Source organism: Bufo bufo, chromosome 1, assembly GCF_905171765.1.
Source record: "Bufo bufo chromosome 1, aBufBuf1.1, whole genome shotgun sequence".
In the NCBI taxonomy this organism is placed as follows: domain Eukaryota; kingdom Metazoa; phylum Chordata; class Amphibia; order Anura; family Bufonidae; genus Bufo; species Bufo bufo.
The window spans coordinates 78,596,134-78,605,817 of record NC_053389.1 but is presented as its reverse complement, the minus strand read 5'-3'; the positions used below and the strand labels follow the sequence as shown (position 1 = coordinate 78,605,817).

The 9,684-nt window shown below is 41.4% G+C and overlaps 1 long non-coding RNA gene across 1 annotated transcript; it reads right to left on the bottom strand.

Annotated features, from left to right (window-relative positions):
- Nucleotides 1–739: 739 nt before the first annotated feature.
- On the bottom strand, nucleotides 740–9,103 carry LOC120996643. Its single transcript, XR_005777832.1, has 3 exons — nucleotides 9,079–9,103; nucleotides 7,389–7,623; nucleotides 740–761 (listed from the first exon to the last, which is right to left on the bottom strand). It is a non-coding gene; the product is annotated as an uncharacterized LOC120996643 (long non-coding RNA).
- Between the last annotated feature and the right edge of the window lie 581 nt (nucleotides 9,104–9,684).

Genomic DNA, 9,684 nt, shown 5'->3' with positions numbered 1-9,684 from the left:
GACTATGGATGCCACTGTTATGGGGGCCACTGTGGATATCTGTTATGAGGCACTGTGAATGTCACTGTTATGGGGGCACTGTGAGTATCTTTTAACCACACACACAAACAACAACCGAAATAGAAGCTGGGCAATTCTGCTAGTAATAAAGATAAGTTAAAAAACATTTAATTTCTAGTATAAATGGTCATTTATTTCCTGGCAGGTAAAATATTTTATGATTGTGCCTATTTTCCATACATCATTAACAAATAATTCAGCTGCTGTAGATGGTTTGGTGAGGCTTTGGCAATACCCACCACCTTGATTCTCTTGGGATCCCAAACCACAATCCTCTTCCAGCCCACTCTAACCATTCCACAATAGGCGGGCACCAGGCTGTATCATAGCCATTCTCATGCATGTCTTTTGCATAGGATGCTTTTTATATTCAATCTTCTTGACCTTGCCTACATTCACTCTGAGCTTTAGAACAACCTGATCTCTTTTGTCACCTAGGGGGTATCTCATAGCTTTATTTACATCTCTACTGACGTAGAGCCTCTTCCCAGCATTCCATCTTCTTCAGATTGCTGAAATCCAAGCTTTGATAATGCCTACAGCTCCAGGGAACGTGGTGCCATGGTACATTACATAGATCTTCCCATCTTCTGGCTGATCAGTACTGCGGAGAACCCACTCTCTGAAATCCAGGCAAATTTTCCTCTCTCCAAATATCTTCAGTGTAATTTGAGGAGAATGAAAAGCAAATGCCATGATTACTGAATAGAGATGATATGGTGAGAGGCATAGTGCATCAAGTACACAATAATAGAAGAATATCTGCCTAATTACATGCAATGTGTTGAAGCGACACTTCCATCAGAAAGGGGAATTTTCTAACTCAATATAATAGAAAACATTTTTTTTTAATTTGCCCTTTTAAAAAAAAAGTTCACACAGTACTAAGAGATGAAAATCTGCCTTATTTTCCTCACTAAAAGAAACACCTAGGTTTAAAAAGAGGAAAATAAGAAATAAATATTTGAAAAAAGGCCCGTAATTCTTCATCAGACACCCAATCAAACTCCCATTCTCATCAGACCACAGATGAGACCCCCCATTTCCTCATCATACCTCAGCTCAGACCCCCATTTCCTCGTCAGACTTGAGATCAGACCTCAAGTCTGGGCTTGCTGTACTAAGTTTGCTTGTGAATAAGTGGAGTTTAAAGAAACGGCGTGATGGTGCTGAGTGTGATTTTGTGGGAGTGATTGTAAATAGCTGCATATAGTTTATAGCAAAGGTCCTTGTGAGTTAAGTGCTTTTATTTTGGTACTGACATTTAAACCCATTTTCTTTCTCTGCTGTGTATCTGGTTAAGGAGAGTGGTTTGTGCTTCCAGGTGCTATTAATTGTACCACTGACCTCATCCTGAGCTCGCTCTACCTGGGCTTGCTGTACTAAGTGGGCTTGAGAATAAGTGGAGTTTAAAGAACCGGAGTTTAGGACAAGAGTAAGAAACGAAGGTTTGATAGATTTTCCTTGTGTGTTGTTGGCTTGATTCTAGCTAGTCCTCCAACTACAGCAGACAGGGTCTCATTCTAACTCATATTTACTGTTTTCCCAGCCAATGTCCCACAGCCTCCTGGCTGTACAGAGCACAGTACACCCTCTGTCTCCAGTCCCAGTGTCTCTGGTGAGGGATTGGGGCTCAGTAGTCCGTCTGACTATGGCCCTGCGACCCTCCCCTCGCTTCTCTTCATCCCCCAAACTCCAGGCTATCTCCCAGCCTCGTGGTCCTCCGCCTTGCCCAGCTGAGACCACACTCACAGAGCCTCCAGGCCTCTGTCCACGGGGTAACACACTCCCCCACTTACTGACACCCTGGGAGGTGCTTTATGCCAGCCTGAGTACCTCCAGCTGGTCTTACCTGTGGTGGAATAGGGGTGTGGACCGCACTATCACCCCTTCCTTGCCCTGTAAACCTTTGTCAGACCCTGTCACTGTCTCACAATAACCAAATAGAGTGGCTTGCACCGGCTGGTACAGTGGTCATAATTGGAGATTTTAACTTCCCAGACATTGACTTGCTTTATGATTTTGCCTCAACCGCAAAGGGGAGAAAATTCCTCAACTTGCTGCAGGACAACTTTATGGGTCAGTTTGTAGAAGCTCCCACTAAGGGCAATGCTCTATTGGATCTTGTAATTTCTAATGATGCAGAGCTTGTTGGAAATGTTACTGTTCGAGAAACACTAGGTAATAGTGACCACAATATAATTATATTCCCCTAAGCAACAATTAAAATAAACTTAGGCACTCCTTGAGATTTGTTTGAAGTAATTGTGTGATTTTTACTTGGTTTTTTATATGCAAGGCAACTTTTTTGTGTACATGTGATGTTTTCGGTCCTATATGGACCTTTTTCAAACACTAGTTGCCATAGGAAGGAAGAAAGAATAGTGATTTGAGGAAAGTGACTTCTCACCATGTGGTTAGAGACTGAGGGGATAGGGACATTCGGAAATCTTTACCCTTGAGAATGAGAGCTTGCCCACTTATCAGTTCATTTTCTCAGTTTTCTCAGGAATAAAGTCTAACCAGGCTAGACAATCCTCTGTGAGATAAATATTTGAACGACAACTGTGCAAATCTCTCCTGTTCTACACATTTTTCTATAATGCATTTAGGCTAACACAGAACAACATGTTAGGCTGATTTCACGCTTCAGTGAACTATAGCAGTTCTTTACATCTATGCACTTAATATGAAGATTAGAAGGTAAGCAATGCATAGCATAGCAACACTCTATAAACATACAGTTTATGATCTATATATAAACTAATAACACATCTAATACACAATCTATTATGGGGTGCTCACCAAATATATTTTGATCAAAAAATATCTATGCCAATCCACCTCAGCAAAGTGACCTCAATACAGATGGAAACCTAACTCTAAGCTTCTATGCTGTTTGTGGGCATAAAAACCCCTATAAAACACTGACTGCTACGATAGATACCTCTCCAGGTAAGCAGGCTATGACCTGTTGCATCATTCTGTGCCAGTACCCTTCCATGAGCAGGAACAGCAGACTCAGCTATGCACATCACACTAATTAAGGGCTCATTCACACGACCATATGGTCGTCGTCCTTAAATTACGGTAAAAGATAGGACATGTCCGAATATTTCTGTGGGCTTTCAATGCTCTGATCCTCTGCATCGCAAAAGAGAGGACATATCCTAACTTTTGTTGTATTTTACGGATCGCTGATTCATTCAAGTCAATGGGTCTGCATCCGCAGCAGGGAGTTCACACAGCCAGTGCCCGTGTATTGCGGGCACCACGGCCCGTACAGACGTGTTAATGAGCTCTAGAACACTTGAAGTGGATGGGTCAGTGATGGCAACCAAAATGGAGGCAGCCAAACCTCCAGGTACTTGCTGCAAGCTCAAAGACAGAAACAGAATTAGGCCTCTTGCACTCTATATCCTGTGAAGTAAAACAAATACGCAGGATCACAGTTATAATTAGAGGAGAAGCAATGTATGGCATAGCAGCATTCTATAAAAGCACAGTATATGGTCTATATCTATATTATAAAAATCAATGTCTGTCTGTCCATCTGTCCTCTATATACATCCAGATGCCTTAGCCGTTTGTTCTGTCTTCATACACGTTCACACAGTGTGCAGTCTGACATTCAGCATAAACCATTCCTGTCTTCCAAATAAGAGGACTGTTCTTTGTAGTCTAACTTGTTTATTGGTCAACAGAATTGTTTGTAAAACAGATATGCTTTTACAAGGATGGTGGAGTTTGAGAAGGAGATATGCAAAAGGACTGCTCTGCTGATGTGTCCTGGAGACTGGAGGCTTCTCTCTTCCAGGATGCTTTGCACTCCGGCAATGCAGTGCACCACCCACAATTCAGTAGTCTTTGTAAGGGGGTGGGGAGCTATGGAGGTCACTATTAAGGGGAGGGGTGCTGTGGAAGTCCCTATTAAGGGGGAGAGGTCACTGTTAAGGAGGCAGCATGCTGTTGAGGTAATATTAAGGGGGGCGGGCCCTGTGGGGGTAACTGATAATAGCACTGGTGCTGTGGAGGTCACTGTTAAGGGGATGAGGTGCTGTGGAGGTCACTGTTAAGGGGGTCGGGTGCTGTGGAGGTCACTATTAAGGGGGAGAGGACATTGTTAAGGGGGTGGCATGCTGTTGAGGTAATGTTAAGGGGTCCAGGCACTGAGAAAGTATCTGTTAAGGGGGCAGGTGCTGTGGAAGTCACTGCTAAGGGGACGAGGTGCTGTGGAGGTCACTATTAAGGGAGTGGGGTATTGTGGAGGTCACTTTTGTGTGGGACAGTTACAAATAAAATAAACAGTGTGTAATTGCTGCGGTATATTACAAACACAATCCACAACAACACTGCTGAAGAGCTGCAAGCATTATCAGCCAACATAATCCGACATGCCCAAAGATGCAGAGACTTGAACGGGGACTTTTAGCATCTTTTGTGACTTTGCATTAAAAAAGACAATCCACTTGCTCGTTCACCTCGTCATACTATAGCTGGAGGCAGGCTACTATTTCATGGGTCACCCTGTGCAAATGTATTTTTTTTATCTAATAATATCTGTGTGATATTTTCTCTATGCTGTTTGTCAGCATCTACATTCAAGGAGGCTAGAACCCGTAAAATACTATGACTGCTACAATTATTACCTCTCCGGGTAAGCAGGACTTGATCTCTTGTGTTCCCATCTGTAATGAGGTCACCTTGCTGTGGTAAATGGGCACACATATTTTTTTTCAAAATACATTTGCTAAGCATATTATGATGATTGCACAGTTGCAAGAAAAAGTATGTAAACCCTTTGGAATGATATGAATTTCTGCACAAATTGGTCATAAAATGTGATCTGATCGTCATCTAAGTCACAATAGACAATCACAGTCTGCTTAAACTAATAACACACAAAGAATTAAATGTTACCATGTTTTTATTGAACACACCATGTAAACATTCACAGTGCAGGTGGAAAAAGTATGTGAACCCCTAGACTAATGACATCTCCAAGAGCTAATTGGAGTGAGGTGTCAGCCAACTGGAGTCCAATCAATGAGATGAGATTGGAGGTGTTGGTTACAGCTGCCCTGCCATATAAAAAACACACATCAGTTCTGGGTTTGCTTGTCACAAGAACCATTGCCTGATGTGAATGATGCCTCGCACAAAAGAGCACTCAGAAGACCTACGATTAAGAATTGTTGACTTGCATAAAGCTGGAAAGGGTTATAAAAAGTATCTCCAAAAGCCTTGCTGTTGTCTATAAATTGTCTATAAATGGAGAAAGTTCAGCACTGCTGCTACTCTCCCTAGGAGTGGCCGTCCTGTAAAGATGACTGCAAGAGCACAGCGCAGACTGCTCAATGAGGTGTAGAAGAATCCTAGAGAGTCAGCTAAAGACTTACAAAAGTCTCTGGCATATGCTAACATCCCTGTTAGCGAATCTATGATACGTAAAACACTAAACAAGAATGGATTTCATGGGCGGATATCACAGAGGAGGCCACTGCTGTCCAAAAAAACATTGCTGCATGTTTACAGTTTGCATAAGAGCACCTGGATGTTCCACAGCAGTACTGGCAAAATATTGTGGACAGATGAAACCAAAGTTGAGTTGTTTGGAAGAAACACACAACACTATGTGTGGAGAAAAAAAAGGCACAGCACACCAACATCAAAACCTCATCCAAACTGTGAAGTATGGTGGTGGGGGCATCATGGTTTGGGGCTGCTTTGCTGCGTCAGGGCCTGGACGGATTGCTATCATCGAAGGAAAAATGAATTCCCAAGTTTATCAATACATTTTACAGGAGAACTTAAGGCCATCTCTCCACCAGCTGAAGCTCAACAGAAGATGGGTGTTGCAACAGGACAACTACCCAAAGCATAGAAGTAAATCAACAACAGAATGGCTTAAACAGAAGAAAATACGCCTTCTGGAGTGGCCTAGTCAGAGTCCTGACCTCAACCTGATTGAGATGCTGTGGCATGACCTCAAGAAAGCGATTCACACCAGACATCCCAAGAATATTGCTGAACTGAAACTGTTCTGTAAAGAGGAATGGTCAAGAATTACTCCTGACCGTTGTGCACGTCTGATCTGCAACTACAGGAAACGTTTGGTTGAAATTATTACTGCCAAAGAAGGTTCAACCAGTTATTAAATCCAACGGTTCACATACTTTTTCCACCTTCACCATGAATGTTTACATGGTGTGTTCAATAAAAACATGGTAACATTTAATTCTTTGTGTGTTATTAGTTTAAGCAGACTGTGATTGTCTATTGTTGTGACTTAGATGAAGATCAGATCACATTTTATGACCAGTTTGTGCATAAATCCATATCATTCCAAACGGTTCACATACTTTTTCTTGCAACTGTATATTAGATGCAGTATTAGTTTATATATAGACCATGCTCTGTACATTTATAGAATGCTGCTATGCCTTGCTTCCCCTTTAGCTATGACTATAGTCAAAAATACACAAGGAAAGAGGTAACACGATGTCTTTATAACAAATCACAGAAAAATCCAACAAGCCAACCAAACCACTGATCAATTATTGCACTAAAATATAACTTTTAATTCAACAATATTAAAATTATAGGCCCTTAGGTAATATGATAGAACCAAGTAGCTACTCATAAAGAGTCACAAATAATATCAACTCAGGTAAGAAACTAAGTGCACGGTGGCACTTGATAAGAAAACCTTTGTTACTACCGCTCTGTCGTCAGGATCCAGAAGGCAGCCAGTATCCAGGTAAGTAGGAATCAACTCCCTTAGACTATATGCTGCAATAACTCATGGGATTTGGGGGTCTAATATATCTCTAATATGGCCCTGTGGTGGTATAACCCTAGCCAATAGATGTTAGAGCAGCCTCACCCAGGGCACTCGTCCTTAGAAGGGCGACCCGGTCTGGAACCTTTCCCTGTTTGCTGGCCCTGACATGGCCCTATCCTAATCCCAGTCCCTACATGCACGTTTCATATTCAAATAGAACAATCATCAGGGGAATTAATCAGGATGCTTAGGCAGAAAAACTATGGGAAGATTGTGGTGGGGATATAAATAATCCCAACTTGAACACCATCAATCAACAGTATAATAAACTGTTCCCTCTATGGATAGCAAGGTGATAACAGTTATAACACACCTATTTGTCTATCCAAAAATTGTGAGGAGGAGGGGGAAAGGGAGCCATAGATATAACTCCCTAGCCTCTCGCGGGGGCGTGATAGCAGCCACGGGCAATAGAAGTGAAGGTCCTACTCCTGGCACCAGAAATAAAGTGCTGCAGAAGGGTAGCCAGTGCCTTATCATTTACTAGATTGATATTGAAGTACAGTACCAGACACAGCCGCAACATCTTCATCATCCCCCTTAGTGACCACCAATACGCCTTTTTACCGCGGACACCAAGGGGCCTTAAGCACTAGTGTAGGCCCCAAGCCTGCCTCCAGCATTTCCTGCTCTCTGGCACAGGCTCCTGGGGAATGTCAGGATAGCACTGACATTAAAATGCCAGAATTGCTGCTTTTTGCTTATTCACCACAAAATAGCTGAAATAAAAAGAGATCAAAAAATGTTATGTAACCCAAAAAAACATCAATGAAAACTACAAGTCATCCTGCAAAAATCAAGCCCTCACACATCTCAGTAAAAATAAAATAGGTATGGGTCTTTTTCTTTTCTTAAAAAAAAAAAAAAAAGGGTTTAATTGTGCAAAAGTAGAAAAACGTATAAAAAAAAAAAAATGTATTTATTTGGTATTGTTGTAATCGTACTGAATGAAGTTATAATTTGATTCATGCCGAAAAGGCAAATTGTGTGGTTAATCATCTGCCAATTTTTGCATGGCTTGTGTTTTTGTATATGAAGGTCTATACCTGCTTTAATGTCGCTTCCATTTTAGAGCAGTGTTGGGGAAAATACATTGGTACAGAAAACACTATGCCAAAATGCCATTAAAAAACACCACCACACATTGCCACTTCTATTTTTTAGGCAGGGCAAATCAATCATTGGAGGTCTGTGGGACAAAAACACAGAAAATAAGGGGAAATGCCAGACCTGAAGCATGATGCAATTAAGAAAATACACTAACCCAAGAAACGCCGGTCTTAATAAGCACCTGCACTGGCGGTGGATCCACCAAAGATATGTACTGGTCTCTACCTAACTTCGGTGGTTCCAGCTCCGGTCTAAATATAAGCCAACTTCCTTGCTGGCTTATACTTAGACCATTTTCTTCACCCAAAACAGTCGGAGAAAATGAGACGGGCCTGCCGCGCCCAGTGGCATGAGTGGAGAAAAGTTGCAGATTGCGGTGCAAATTACATAGGCGTATTTCGGATTGCAAACTACGCCGATAGTTTCCCCTAGACTTCTATGGAACATCTGAAACAAATGTTTTTATGCCTAAAAATGCAGCAAAAAACACCAAAGAACCCCAGGTTTCCACTTATCCCAAGGATAGCCTATCAATATTGAAGTCCTAGGGGAAAATTTATCATGAGGGGAAAATTTAAGTCAGTTTTGCTTGAGTCTGCCTTAGAGTACTTTATGCCACATTTATCAAATGTCTCATGTAACTTGATAAATTTGTCTTATCCTTAAGCCTAAAACTTTTGTCTAGAGAAGCTCCTCCGGTTTTCCTCCTTCACCCTCCTCCTGGAGTGAGATTGCAGTATTTTTGCGCCTTTTTATAATGTGGGTGGAAGAGTGCGTGTGGTTAGCTATGTTAATGAGTTTCATTCCAGATTTATCATTGAGACTTAAAAAAAAAAAAAATGTTGCAATCTCACTCCAGGAGGAGGTGGAGTAGTAAAACTGCTACTCTAGACAAAAGTGTAAGGTCTAAGGATAAGCCAAATTTATCAAGTAACATGAGATACTTCATAAATGTGACATAAAGTACAAGAACACAGACTGAAGCAAAACTGACTTCCTCTCATGAAAAATTCCCCCCATATCTCTATACAACTATAGCAGTAGAAAGTCTTGTATGTACTCACCAGATGCCGGAGGAAGCAAGACTGCAGCTGGTTTCCGCACATCTTCACCTTTTATTAACTTGACAAATAGTTTTGGTTTCATTTTTCGTGTGTTACGTCTGTGAACTTGTTTTTTATGACTGACCGGCCGGATTACATATTTACATATATATATATATATATATATATATATATATATATATATATATTGGCTGACGAAAAAGCTGCAGTTTTCTGAGACAAACAGAAGAGTGAGAACAAAAGGGGCAGGCCTTGTGCATACAATGCCGCAGATTTACTAATGCCTGTGCCTACAATTGGCAAAATTTTGGTCTAAATTGGTAAAATATTGACTCAATTTGCCATGAATAGGTTTTCTCCAATTTTTTCAACTCACTTGAAAAAGGCCAGCTTAGTGGAAATGGATTCACGGGCATGGTTTTTCTGGCATAAAGTTCTGTTGCCAACCAATAGTTGGTATAGAGTTAAGCAAAAATTTCTATCCCTGCACCACATTCGTCTTCCAGCCTGAACCGCTGTGATACATCTAGAGCACGTCTAGGCAGCCTGTCGAAGTATATGCCATTTACAGAATTAGTAAATCTGCCCCACTGGCTGTTTTTTAAT